Below are 15,643 nucleotides of genomic sequence, written 5' to 3'. Positions count from 1 at the left end.
GAAAGAGGGAAGAAAATTTATCAGAAACTCAGTACTTTGATAAATCAACTGTTAATTTGGCCTCCTTTCTGAAGATACTGTATATCTATATAGGACCCTGAAAACGTCCTGCAAATATCATACAAGTAATCAAGACACCGTTTTGCCTTGAGGTAGGCGTGGTGATAATTCATTTTGAATTGAAGAGGCATGCTTGCCCTTGATTGGTGGACCAAAAATAATCTTTTCTAATGAAAACGGACACATCTTTGGAACCCGGATTTCTAATTGAACTATGACATTGCTTAATTTTTTGACCTTAAATAAGTAATTTCATTTTTTGGAATTCAAGTCCTATTTCTTAAGGGATGGATGGGACTTACATAATTAGTTCATTTAATAGGTGTTTGTTCAGTGCTTACTGTGTGCCAGGCGCTATCTTTAATCCTTGGGAAGCAAAGGTCAGTATAAAGACTGCCCTCCGAAAGCTTACAGAATAATGAGAAAGACTGTCTATACCTATAAATACAAAATAATGTGTCAGTAATTTCAGTAGTCACTTTCACCTGATATATCATGTCTGCTAAGTCCTGTCTCTGTTTTTTCTTCTTTCCTCTGTCATCAATGTTGTTGTAGGGTAGAAGGGAGTTAAAGAAACTAGCACACTGCAGGCATGTAACAAATATATGTTGATATGGATACCTGCGAGTCTCTATTATGTGTAGATCTATTGATTTTTTAAATTCATTTACCACATAAATCTTATCCAAACCAACATATTTCCTCTTGAATTTCCTCTTAAGACACTGCTTATGTGGGAGATATATCTTCAGGTTCATTGTAAAATATGCAATGCGTATATATGACTGTGAATGCTATAAACCTTTAACTATATTTGTGAATAATTAATGATCTTATCTTGCTATATTGAAATTTATGTCATTCTTTGTCTACGAATATGTATGGTTTTGGAGTTCTTATCACATCCTCTTTTCATTTGGCAGTACATACGTTTATGGTAGTTATAATTCTAGAGTACTTATTTAATGTTATTAGCTCTGAAAGTCAGCTCAGGCTGTTAGCTGTTTGTTCATAACTTGACCTCAATATATCATTTTTCTAATGTAAGCATACTGTATTTCCTAACTCATATTGGATGCATGCATGGTAAGAAACCCAGCAGTAGCTAAAAAATAATTCACTTTACTCTCAGCATTTACTGGACCGTTAGTCACACTTAAGGTTTAATGGGTTAAATGTATGAACACTGTATAAGATTAGCCTTTCTTCACTCATATCAGAATGTCTTATACCCCTAACTATATGAAGACATCAAAAATGAAAATGTTTATATATAAATATCTGTATATATAATATATAAAACTATAAACTATGTTTATGTATAGATATATATTTTAAATATGTATGTATATAACAAGAACGCCTTTCTCCCCTTCTTTGCGCAGCTGGCTCTTACTCTCTCTGTAGCTCAGCCGGGGAGCATCTCCCGCAAGGCTTCACTGAACTCTGCACCCTAGATTAGCTGGCTGCCCCACCTGTGTGATTCCATAGTTTCCTAGATGTACCTTTTTCAAGCAAGCCCTACTCACTGTGAAGTACTACGGGGTAAATATATTTTAGTACCTGGGACAATCCCTGACTCATCTGTGAATGTGTAATAAATAGTTGTTGAAATAATACGGTTTGAATAAGTGAATGTCTCTACTTTGTATGTCCAACAACTAAATTATGCCTGGAAATCAGTGGATGCTTAATAAAACTTACATACATGAATGAACAAATGAGTGAATAAATGAATGGAGAAAGTTGGTAAATTAGTTTTAAGGGAATCCAGTGGATGCTTTTTTAAAAACTGACCTTACTTGTCCTCATTATTTTTCTTACCCTCATTTTGTCTTTATTCCGATTTTCCTAACCATAGTTGTCTCAATTAAATATAGATTCTTTGCTGTTTTACTTTTATTAGATGTTTATTATAAAGAAATATTTTTAATATTTAGAGAAATAAATAAGAAAGTGAAAATCACCAATAAGTCTATGATGCAGAGATAAACATTTGGAGGAAAATCTTCCCAACTTTGACCTATGCATATATACATAAAACATATCTTAGGAAAGTAAAGCTTACTATGCATATTGCTTTTTAGCTTGCTTTTTCTCCTCTAAAACCATGTAATGGAGGCTTTCTACACCAATAAATATTGATTTATCTACATCCTTAATTTTCATCCACAGTTGTACATAATTAGCCTAATCCCCCATGATTAGCCATTTTCATTGTTTCCTTTTTTGACTGTTATAAACATGCTGAAATAAACATCCTTGCTTATATGTCTTTGTGCGTGTGTTAGTATTTCTGTAGGAAAGTATCTTGGATGTTTAATTGCTGAGTCAAAGGGTAAAATCATTAAACATTTTGATATATATTGCTAAATCATACAAAAAGGTTGTGCCAAAATATATTCTGATAAAACATGACTCCCCATGTCAATAAACACTCCTAAGCTCCTCTTATAATTGCCTGTAAAGTGCCTAGAAGCATGGCTGGTGCATGGGGCTCAATCCATGTTATGTCTTTATCACCATCATCCTCATTGTCACTTTTATATTATTGTTATAGTGTATGCATAGCTGTAAGCTACTTAAAATCATTTTTTATATACAAAGAAGACTAAATAAGTGCATAAATAAATATTGTCTGCTGAACTATAGGCGTTTTTTTGTGTTTTTATTTTGGTGAGAAAAATTGTCTCTGAGCTACCATCTGTGCCAATTTTCCTCTATTTGTGGGATGTATGTGGGATGCTGCACAGCATGGCTTGATGAGTGGTATGTATGTCTGCACCCAGGATCCGAACCCGTGAACCCCGGTGCCACCGAAGGAGAGTGCATGAACTTAACCGCCATGCTACTGGCTTGGCCCCTATAGGCATTTTATATAATATTTTATCATTCCTCAATGATTTGGCTACTTAATGCAATAACATTACTAATCCCAACTTTATCACTATTGACAGTAGGAAAAAAAGTGAAAATGAAATGTAATTTCATATTTTGCAACTCTGCTATGTATTGTACTGTCTTAAATTTGAAGTTGATATTCTCAATATGAGCTCTTTAGAACAGTAAAGATAAAAATAATGTGCAAGATTCATATTACAGTGTCACATCAAAAGCACACAGCAAAAGAAAAATTATATGTTAAATAGGAAAGACATCTTTTAATTTGAGTATGAACTTAAGAAGAATCTCTTTTAACATGTAAGATGATTGATTACATTATTTTTCTTCCCACGTTCTGAAATGATGTGATTTATTGTTATCTTTGTTAGAGGAGTGTAGTTGTTACAACTAAATGATGTGGAAGGATCTAGGCTATTTGGTGGTCTCCAGCCAAAACGTAGTGTTGACACCGTTTTAAGAATGAAGTCTCACATAAAATCTCGAGAGTTCAAACAGATCAAAATGATGAGAGGTTTCATCAGCAGTTAAATGTTTCATGATTTTTAAATGAATACTTCATTTCATTTGTGGATCCTCTAAAGTACCTCCCCAGACCTCAGACTAATTTCTGCTGGTTGATGATGTAAATTAAACAGTTCTGTTCTTAAAATATCTTTGGATATTTACAAAGACTTGAATTTCAAAAAACAAATTTAATTTTTTAACTATAATGCATGTACTCAGAAAAATTTTCTATTTTCCTTGCCTACTATGTCCATTGCTTGAAGGAAAATGAGGGAAACATTAAGTAAACGTGTAAAAAGAAAACCTATAATAATTTAAAAATATTTGTTATATTCAAAACAAAAATATTTTTGATTTTCAACTTGTAGGTCTCAAGGGACAGGCTAGAATTTTTAGTTTTAAAATAGCCACTGAGTTTGAGTTGCAAAATGACATAAGCAAGCAAAGGCTGTGTTTTATACTTGACAGCTGGATGGATATGGATTTCATTATTGATTTTATGGTGCATAAAGACAACTTAGTTTGTTTCGAAATGAACGTAAACCACAACTTTTTCTAACTCTTTCCATTTCTAGCATTTTCTAACATCACATTTGCTCTAGGCTTTCAACCAACATATTCTTCATGACCACTTCTGACATCCTGAGGTTAAGAGGAATAAAGAAAGATAGAATTAGCTTTTTCTTTCCCTTAACTTCAGCTTGTGTAGCTGAATGTTTGTGACTTATTACAGAGTCTTTGACTTAAAAATCCTTCTCACAGCCACAAACTAAATGGGAGAAAACGAACTACCTCACCTTTCAACAAACAGGGAGGAGCAAAAGCTCAAAGACCTTTTGCATCAAAACCTACTGGACTGTGACAATCTTACCAGAGAGAAACCTTAAGGAATTTCAGTATTTCTTTTTTGGTGAATCTGAGTGCTTCTTTTACTTTTATCAGATTCCAAATGAGAGTATACATTTTTCTCTGTTTGATATGCTGGGCAAGATCTGGTAAGAACTTAATAATTTGACTTATCATAAAAGATTGTGCATAAAGTAATCAGTCTGGTCTGCATTCTGGGATGAAGAATACTATGACACTGTTATCTGAAAAAATATATACTATGAGTACAGGGGCTAATTACATCAAAAAGATTATTATGAAGAAAGATAGTGTATATATGTATGTGTGTGTCTGTTTGGTAAATGGTATATTCTGTATTTTATTAGCTTTTCAGATAAATAGTAACTAAAAAACCTTTTGCAAGGAAATGTAAATAGAAAAGAAATAGGCATATTCAAGAGAAAGTTAGAATAATTCAATAATAAATTAATTCAGTATTTGAAAATCATGACTTAATAAACATCTTGTTTCAGTTTCATTTGTTCAAATAACCTTACTTTTGAGGAACATTTTTATGTAGGTCACTTGTCAATTGCAAAGCAAACAAGTAAGCATTACCATGACTTTCTCTTTTTTTTGTCCTATTATGCTAAGTCATAAGAAAAGCCAAAACCGGTTTATCGTAATAAAGTAGAACTTTATTCTCCTGGTTTACTCGTGTGTGGTAATAAAGTTTACTAATTTTAGTGATATCATTTACTACTTTGTGGTAATGAAGTAGAACTGCTTGTTCTATTTTATGATAATAAGAAAAGTAATAAATTTAAAATTCACCATGAGTAGTTTCCTAGGGGGATTTTGCAAAAGCAGATCGTTTTCTTGTTTTAAATTTCTCTTTTACAAAATTCTTGAATGTATACTTGAATAACCTTAAAATATCAACTAGAAATTCAAATTATTTCGTGTTTCTTTTCAATTAGATATTTGAACTAATCATAATTCTGGAAATGTTTGAGTTTTATATTCAAGTACAGAATCTAAATGGTACTAATATACAGTTTATGATTTATATTTTGTAATTTAATTATTTTGGAATAATTTTGATATGAATATCATTTATATTTGGAGGTTTCTTGATAGATATTTTCTGTTTGTGTAACGTATATAATAGTGACACCTTAATTTGAAAGTCAGAGAAATTTGAAGTCTAAGCCCCTAACCTTTGTGTCGTATCATAGTTGACATCATTTTACATCATCTTAATATCATAGTTTATACTACAAACTTATGTGGCAGACTTTCTGAGGTTATTGTTTTGATTAGTAGTTAGGCAGTTGCCTAAATTTTCAGTTGGGAAAACTCAGATATAATTACTAAGTATGTTTTTATCTCTGTTGACCAAAGTAGAATATCAGACCTTTTAGATAAAAATGACAGTAAATAGAAAATAAGGAAATTAAAGATTTGGTGAATCTCAAAATCATTCTTAACCAGTGCGAACTCTTATGCTTTCTCTTGTTTTCCTTGAATTCCCAGCTGCCTAGGAAATTTTCTTGAATTTTCAGTAATTTATTTCATATAAGTATGTTTTATTCAAATTATACATGCTCCTCCGTTCTCCGCTAGAGATTCTAATATATGTAATTGGAGGGCATGTTTCATACTCCTCAGTGTGAAAGGTATTACATGATTGTATCTGCCTTCAAAAAAGGAAAAACTTTCTGCAAAACAGATTAATCAGATGTTTTTAAATTTTTAAGTAGAATAAAATGGGAGCGGAGAGGTGGCTGAACAAACTGTATACAAATCTATATCGATATGCATATATATTCCAATAATATGCATTTATATTCTTAGTATGGTTTCTAATTCATAGTAACTGCTTAACAGCAGTTGTGGTTATTGCAGTTATAATTATAGAAAGAGTCAGCAAATATTTCCGTAAAGGACTGGATAGTAAATATTTCAGGCTTTGAGGGCTGTACAATCTCTGTTGCATCTATTCAGCTCTGCCATCATAGCATGAAGCAGCCACAGACAATTAGTAAACAAATGAGTGAGGCTGTGTTCTAATAAAAATTTATTTATGGACATTAAAATTTTAATTTATTATAATTGTAACGTGTCACAAAATAGTAGTATTTTTATTTTTTTCAACCACTTAAAATGTAAAACCCATTCTTAGCTTGCCAGCCAGATTTAGCCCACAGGCCATAATTTGTCAATTCCTGTGTTTGGGGAAACTAGATGAGATGTTAAAGATAGATTAATTCATCTTTTTCATTTCACAGTTGAGGAAAGTGAAATTCTGAAAAATGGAGTCGTTTTTCTAAGATGATAGAACTAACAATACGTGATATAGTACACCTGGGAATCTTGTTTAGAATGCAGATGCTTATCCGTAGACTGCAAGTGATTCTGTAAATCTAATACACTCCCAGGTGATGCTCATGGGTATGTACACAACACTCTGAGGGGTAAGAGGATAGGAAGTTATAGAACTTTACATAGTAGGCTGTTTGTAGGGCAATGATCTTTCCAAAACCCACGGAATTATGAGTTTACAGCCTCAATAAATTCATCGTTATTTTCCTCTAAATAGTCTAAAAATCTTTCTGATGTAATTAGTAATTTATTTCTGTTGATTTACTAAAATCAGATGCACACAAGCAACTTTAATTTATTGTGCCAAAGTTTGTTTATTATAAGGGCGACATGAAGGAAAACGAAATTTGCAGTTAAAAGACCCAGATTCAGGTCCTGATGGCTTGTTATCCTAGGCCAAATCGTTTAACCTTCCTGAACCCGTTTCCTTATTTTTAAATGAAAATAAAAGTCATAATACTATTTGCATTGTGAAGTTCAAAGGAGATAACATATATGTGCAATTTGGACAATTATAAGGCAACATAAATTAGGTTAGAATAAATCAGTGTTTTCTTCCACGTGCATTTTCTCAGATAATTTCCAGATGGAGAGCTTCAGCATGTGTGGCCCATGGACAGTCTGTACCAGAATCCTCTGGATTATGCACTGACTAAGTTGCAAGGCGGAGTAACTTCTCTCAGCAGCTTACCAAGTATGAAAATAGGTTTGAAATGAAAGAATAACATGAGTTAGAATAATATGAATCATAGGGACCATTTGTTTCAACTCCTTCCCTTTAAAGAGATCAGGGCTCAGAGATGAGAAAGAATTGGCTCAGAGGCACAAGAGATGTTTGAGAGAGGATAGAGGGACTTGGGTCTCAACTGTCCATGTTCAGGGCACTGTCCAGGGCTCTGGACTCTGTCCATTTTGATCTCCTTGTCTTCTTCACAGCCATTGTCACTAGAATGGAAATGTATTCCAGAGATACAGCTGAACAACTTAGAATGATTAGTCCTCACTTCACCATATGTCTTTGGTATTTTTAACAATTTTACTGCTTCTATAATTTGAAACCTTAGATTGTCAGAGAGTCATTATCTTCCTACGTATTTGGCAATAAAATTCAACATTGTGCTCCTGCTACTGAATTTCTAATCACAATCGAGTTACTTAGTCTAGTCCTCAGAACTTCAATTTGTTAATTTTTTAAACAAGGTTTTAAAAAGTCAACACTTATCTGTTTTAGATATCTTCATCTTTTGCTGGTGACAATATTTTTTGCTATTACTTTTTAATTAACTGGTCTATTTAAACCACTTTTTCCTCATTATAAAACTAGTAAATGAGTATTTCAGATCTAGAACACTCAGAAAATATTAAAATGCAGAAAATATAAAACACAGCAAAATATAGAAAAATGGAGAAAAAATCTACTCTGATAATACCATCTCCACAAACAACAATTAAGGCATTTGTTTATTTCTTACCAGTTCTATTACAGTAAATATGTGAGTATGCATGTGCACAAATGTGTGTATGTGTTTATAGTGTAGTGTATATATATTATATTTTATAGGTAAAATTAGGGACTATATATGTATATATATGGATTATATAGATTTCTTTTTTTTTCTTCCCCTTTTTCCTTGAGGAAGATTGTTGCTGAGCTAAAATCTGTGCCAATCTTCCTCTATTTTCTGTGGGATGCTGCCACAATGTGGCTTGACGAGTGGTGCTACATCCGTGCTCAGGATCCAAACCTGTGAACCCCGGGCCGCTGAAGCAGAGCTCACAAACTTAAGCACTACGCTACTGGGCTGGCCCCTATATAGATTTCTTTATTGCTGCATAGAGTCCCCATTTTATGAAGGCACCATAATTTATTTTTCTAGTCTCTCATCACCATATATTTAGTTGATTCCTAAATAATCACTTTTTAAAACATTTTGTATTTTTTTTTACCGGGAAAGATTCACCCTGAGCTAACATCTTTTACTCTTTTTTTTTTTCCCCTCTTTTTTTTTTCCTTCCCAAAGCCCGAGTACATAGTTGTATTTTCTAGGTGTAAGTCCTTCTGGTTCTTCTGTGTGAGCCACCACCACCTCATGGCTACTGACAGATGAGTGGTGTGGTTCAGTGCCCGGGAACGGAACCTGGGCCACTGAAGTGGAGCATGCTCAACTTCAAGCACTAGGTCATCAGTGTTAGCTCCCTAAGTAATCACTTTTTAAAATCCTGTGATATACATTGGTGTTAATGGTCAATGGGTATAATGGTAAAAATGATATGGTAATATTATTTTAATTGATCTTCATTTGATTTTAAGAAGGTTGAGCACATTTTAATATGTTTATGAGCCATTTGAATATTTTATTTTGTAAAATATCTGTTTATATCTCTCACTTGGTGTTCAATTGGGGTATTCTTTTTCATTTATAGTTCTTTATATGTAAGTATATTAATTCCTTTCCTACCTTATATTGAAAATATTTCCCTAGTTTATTTATTTTTGTCTTTTGGCTGGTTTATGGTGTTTATGTACAGAAGTTTTAAATTTATGTGCTGTGAAATCTATTGGTCTCATACTTTATGGTTTCTTCCTTTGTTTTTATGCTAAAAAGTCATACCTCAATCTGAGATCATGTACATATTGACTGCATTCTTCTTCCATTTCATATAATTTTATTTTTTCATGGAATGTTTTAATATAACCAGAATCACGTAATTATCCTAGCCATTGTTTATTTAAAAATCCATTAGCTTTGACTACTTTGAGTTGCCGTAGTTATCAAGAGTAGTATAATATATTTTTGGGTGTTCCCATTCTGTTGCATTAATCGATCTTGATTCAGTTTCACAGGCCTCTTTCTACTCAATTTATAATATAAACATAATTTTAACTGTCTTTACAATATTATTCATTTCTCTTGGGTACTTTCTCCTTTCCCCAAGACATCTCATCAATTGAGATATAAAACATTTTCTGCATCCCAAAAATCTTTCCAATTAATCCCCTTACCACCTCTGGTTATATACAATCCTGATCTACTTTCTGACACTGGATTAGATATCCTTTTCTAGAATTTTATATAAATAGAATTAAAAAATATGTACCTTTTTATTTCTGGAATCTTTTTCTCAGCATAACGTTTTTGAGATTCATCGAAGTTGTTTAAGCTGCTTATTCCTTTTTATTTCTGGGTAGTATTACATCATATAGATCCACCTACCACAATTTGTTTTATCTATACTCCTCTTGATTGACATGTAGGATCTTTCCAATTTGGGGTCTTTATGAAAAGAACTAGGAAGTTGTTATACATATAACATGTGGACAAATGTTTTCATGTATCATGGGTAAACGACTAGAAGTGAATTTTGGGGGTCATATAAATGCATATTTAACACTGTAAGAAACTACCAAACTTTTCCAAAGTATTATATCAGTCTGTCATTTCCCTCAGCAATGTAGGATACTTGAACTTGTTTTACATCCTCACCAATGCTTGGTTCTTTTAGTCTTTTTCATTTAGCTATTCTAGTGATTGTGTAGTGGTCTATTATTTTGGTTCAATTTACATTTTCCTGATGACTAATGATGTTAAGCATCATTCTTGAGCTTATTGGCCATTATATCATCTCTTGTGAAGTGTCTTCAATTCTTTTTCCAATTTTTAAAAATCAAGCTGTCTTCCTGTTTTACATATATATGTGTGTATGCACACACGCACAACACACACACATATTCTGGATGCAGGTACTTTTTCAGATGCACATATTGCAAACCTGCATATTCATATTCTTAGCAGTGTTATTTTAGGAACAGACATGCTTCATTATGACAATTTTCAATTTATCATTTTTTCTTTTGTTTCATGCTTACTGTATCTTATCTGAAAAATCTTTGCTTACTTCAACATTGTTAATGTTTTTTCTCAATATTTCATACACATAGCCTGTTACCTGCCAGGGAACAAAGCCAATCAAAACAAGCAGAGCTGAGAGAATGAGAGAAAGAAAGGATGAATCTAAGTTCTCTTTTAATCTAGATGTAGTTTAGCTCCATTACAACTAAGTCTGACTCTTCTAGGGTCTCTACTGAATGTCTCTGATGTTCATTAGGGTCTTCCTACACTGGCTAGTTGGAGCTTCAGTGTCTCCCAGTACATTGTGACCTTTGGGATTATTCAGCTCACAGCTTTTTGTGGAGTTTCACCCTAGGCATGCCTAGGTTTGTACCCAGCGACAAACTAAGAGTCCCATCTGTAAATTTCGGAGCTCTGCTTCTGCACAGCTCCTTCCTTGGTGCCGCTCTGCGATGCAAATTCTAGTTGTTTCAGCCCCCCTAAACTCCAATCTTTCTCTCCAACTCAGCATGCTCTTCTTGGATTAAACTTTACTGCACTGGTCTGGAAACTTCCTCCAGACAGAAAGCTTTTGGATTAGAGGGTTCAAATCATTTGTTCTCTTTCTTTCAGGGATCACAGTCCTGTGTTTCTTGTTGTCCGATGTCTAAACTTTTTTTTCTGTACATTTTTATCTAGTGTTCTGGTTGTTTACAGAAATAAGGCAAGTCTGGATTCGGATATCCATCATGGCAGGAATTGGATTCTGTAAGTTTTGTTGTTGTTGTTTTGTTTTGATCATGGTAAAACATACATAAAAATTAGCATTTTGAAGTGTACAGTTCAGTGGCATTAAGTATATTCACATTATTGTGCAACTACTGCCACCATCCATCTCCAAAATTTTTTTAACTTCCCAAACCGAAACTCTGTACTCATTGAACAATAGCTCTCTACTTTCTGCTTCTTCTCAACACCTGGCAACAACTATTCTACTTTATGTCTCTATAAATTTGACTACTTTAGGTACCTCGTATCAGTGGAATCATACAGTATTTGTATTTTTGTGACTGGCTTATTTTACTTAACATAATGTCTTCAAAGTTCTTCCATGTGGCAGCATGTGTCAGAATTTCCTTCCTTTTTTTTTTTTTTTTTAAAGTTCGCTTTTTCTGGTAGAAGATTGGCCTTGAGCTAACATCTGTTACCCATCTTTCTCTTTCTTTTTCTCCCCAAAGCCCCAGTTGTATATCCTATTTGAAAGTCCCTTTAATTCTTCTATGTGGGATGTCACCACAGCATGGCTTGATGAGTGGTGTGTAGGTCTGCACCCAGGGCCTGAACCAGTGCACCCTGGGCCCCTGAAGTGGAGTGTGTGAACTTAACCACTATGCCACGGGCCCAGCCCTGTGAATTGCCTTCCTTTTTAAGGTAAATAATATTCCATTGTATTTATATGCAAGGATTTTTTTTTTTTGGGTGAGGAAGACTCGCCCTGAGCTAACGTCTTTTTCCAATCTTCCTCGTTTTGCTTGGGGAAGATTGTCACTGAACTAACATTTGTGCCAATCTTCCTCCATTTTGTATGTGAGATGCCACCACAGCATGGCCTGATGAGTGGTGTGTAGATCCATGTCCAGGATCCAAACCCACAAACCCTGGGCTGCCAAAGTGGAGCATGCAAACTTAACTACTACACCACCAGGGCTGCCCCTATATATACACCAGATTTTATTTATCCATTCATGTATTGATGGACACTTGGGTTGCTTCTACCTCTTGGTCATTGTGAATAACGCTGCTGTGAATATTGGTGTATAAGGACCTCATTGAGTCTCTGTTTTCAATTCTTTTGAAGATATGCCCAGAAGTAGAATTTCTGGGTTATATGGTAATTTTATTTTTAATTTTTTTTTAGCAACTACCATTTTCCACATGTTTCACTGTTTTTCATCCCCATCAGCAATATCATGAAGTTTTCACCTAATAATTTTATAGTTTTAGCTTCATGATGTCTTTTTTTGTCTTTTGTAAGAATTTTTAACTTAAAGTCTATTTTCTCTAATATGAGAATAGCCATCTCTGCCCTCTCCTCCTTCTTTGCCCCAAACTTTATTGAGGAATAATAGACAAATATAATTGTATATATTTAAAGTGTACAATGTGATGATTTGATCTACATATACATTGTAGAGTGATTACCAAGATCAAGATAATTAATACACCCATCACCTCACATAATTAACTTTGTGTGTGTGTGTGTGTGTGTGTAATGAGAATGTTCAAGAACTACTCTCAGCAACTTCCAAGTATACAAATTGTCTTATTAATTATCAAGTATACACTACCATTATTTATTTATTTATTTTTTTGAGGAAGATTAGCCCTGAGCTAACTGCTGCCAATCCTTCTCTTTTTGCTGAGGAAGACTGGCCTGAGCTAACATCCGTGCCCATCTTCCTCTATTTTATAGACGCCTATATTGTGGGATGCCTACCACAGCATGGCATGCCAAGCGGTGCCATGTTTTCACCCGGGATCTGAACCCATGAACCCTGGGCCGCCAAAGCAGAATGTGCCACTGGGTTGGCCCCTTACAATATCATTATTAACTATAGTCATCATGCTATGCATTTTCAGTGTGTAGAAAGTTATGTGTACGATTTTACCTAGTGCAACAGTTAACATTTAAGGTTTTCAATATCTTTTTAAACCCATACTTATCTATTTATTAAAATTTTAAAAATTGTCATCTTTTAGGTCTCTCCATTAAGGAATTTTTTTACTACATTTACTTCCTTTATACTCCTTTTAACCTATGTTCCAAACTTATTAGTATATTGACTTATACTAATATTTAAATATTTTTACTGAATGTTTGAACAAGAATGGTGTTGAAATTATGTTTACATTTTACTAGGTTTTATAATGTTTACACTTACATTGGTGTCTAACTTATTTCCATGCTCACTTTCAATCTTTTCATACTGTGAGTTTCTGTGGATCTTGTCTCCAATAAATCTAGCATTTATTTAATAGTGATGATGTCAGGAACTCTACTCATTGATGAATGGTGCACTTTAGGAAGGGTATAAAATTATTAGGCCACAAATTTTCCATTTATAACCTTCAGTTATTACACTTCTATCTGTCATTGTTTTAAAGGACAAATCTGAAGTCATCATAACTTCATTCCTCTATTTGTAACCTGGATTTTCTGCCTCGATATTTTTAGGATATTTTTCTTTTTCATTGAAACCCAAACCAGTTTCTAGGATCTCTCTCGGTGAGTCTGATTCACTGATTTTCTCTGGGTTGTGATGTCCCTTTTCTTTTCACACACCTTGGTAGACAGTTATTTCCTTAGTTATTGTAACTGCTATCTTCTTCCCCCGCAAATTTCTCCCTTCCCAACAAGAGAACACCAATGACTTGTAATTTGAATCATCATTTCCTGTCCCATATCTATGTTTCCCTTCATAATTTTAATCTCTTTCTTCCTTCATTTCTTACTATAAGGTGAGCTTTCCATGTTTTTTTTTTTTACCATCTATAATGTGAGTTTTTATTCTGCAGTTATATTTTTACTTTTCCTGAATTGGAGTATCTCAGTATTCCATTTTTCATCTTATTCTATTGTTTTTTACCTCAATTTTCTCTTAATTGTCTCCTGCTCGTGTTTTTGAGACATGATCTTTCTTGCATTCTAATGGGGATGCTGTAGAATTTTCTGCACTCACTCCTCCATCTGGTAATAGATAATAGATTTCTCTGTTGACTGTTTTGGGTGATTTCTTTCCATTATTTTATCACAGGGATCCTGCTAGTTTATTCCTCCTTACTCATTCTAGGGCCAGGTAAAATCCATCCTGGCTTGGACTCGACCAGCTGTTTGGATGTATTGGTTGCACTTGGCCTTTTCAGAGTTCCAGCTGGTGGGGAAGTGGATGTACAGAGTTCCCTGCACAGTTCGCACAGTGGAGGAAGCATTGCTATTGCACTGTGCTTTGATTTATTGCTCTTCTCCACTTGCTCATTCCCTAGTACTGAGAACAAGTGAGTCATCAAAGTTTTTCACCTGTCTAGGTATCTCTCAACTGTTAACCTGGGAATTTTAGGTCTTGCCTCTCCTTCATTACCTTCCTCCTTTGTCTTCTTCTAAATAATTGTGACAGTATAACATATATACTTTCCAATCTAGAATTATTAGAATTAATGCAAATTATCATGGATTTATCAAATATATGCTATATATTTATAGTTTTAAATATATTTATGTATATTAAATATTAAATATGTATATTAAATATAGTAAATATATTAAATATTAAATATTTATGTATATTAAATTAAGTAAATTAAATTATGTAAATGTAAATAAATGTAAATTAAATATGTATAGTAAATAAATATATTAAAAAATTAGAATTTATAAAATACGTGTACACGTAGTTTACTTAATCAAGTTATTTCTGAGCACTTATATCACTTTGATTTCTTCAGTATTAAAATAACGTATATTATTTTATTGTTTTTAATGTGTTTTCAGACTAGTTTCTTAGGATTCATTCTTAGAAGAGGAATCACTGGCATAAAGTATACTAACATTTTTGTGAAGTTTTGGTATATATTAACAAATTGTTTTCCCAAATCTTCTGACAAGTAAATTCCCAGAAACAGTACAAGTGTATGCTCTCATTACAAACAATGTTTTAGGATTATATGCTTATTTTGAAAAACATTCTAAAAATTATGAAAAAGAAAGTAAAAAGCAGCCATTGTTTCACTGCATAGCAATGAGTGTTGCTGTTGATTTGGCTTAGTTATTTCATTTTCTGCCCTACTTCCTTCTAGGATGGATAGATAGATAGATGGGAAGATAAAGAGAGAGAGAGAAGAAGAGAGAAAGAGAAAGATAAGGGGGCTGGCCTGGTGGCGCAGCTGTTAAGCGCTCAAGTTCCACTTTGGTGGCCCAAGGTTCATCAGTTCGGATCCTGGGTGTGGACATGCCACCACTTGGGACATCATGCTGTGGCAGGCGTCCCACATATAAAGTAGAGGAAGATGGGCACGGATGTTAGCTCAGAGCCAGTCTTCCTCAGTGAAAAGAGGAAGATTGGCAGTAGTTAGTT

At 33.7% G+C, this 15,643-nt stretch overlaps 1 protein-coding gene across 1 annotated transcript in view; it reads left to right on the top strand.

Annotated features, from left to right (window-relative positions):
- LIPI (lipase I) overlaps positions 1 to 15,643 on the top strand; it is a 62,615-nt gene that overhangs the window by 839 nt on the left and 46,133 nt on the right. The gene's annotated exons all lie outside the window — the stretch shown is intronic.

Source organism: Equus asinus, chromosome 18 (genome assembly GCF_041296235.1).
Source record: "Equus asinus isolate D_3611 breed Donkey chromosome 18, EquAss-T2T_v2, whole genome shotgun sequence".
NCBI classification, from domain to species: Eukaryota; Metazoa; Chordata; class Mammalia; order Perissodactyla; family Equidae; genus Equus; species Equus asinus.
This window is presented reverse-complemented; position numbering and strand designations above follow the sequence as displayed.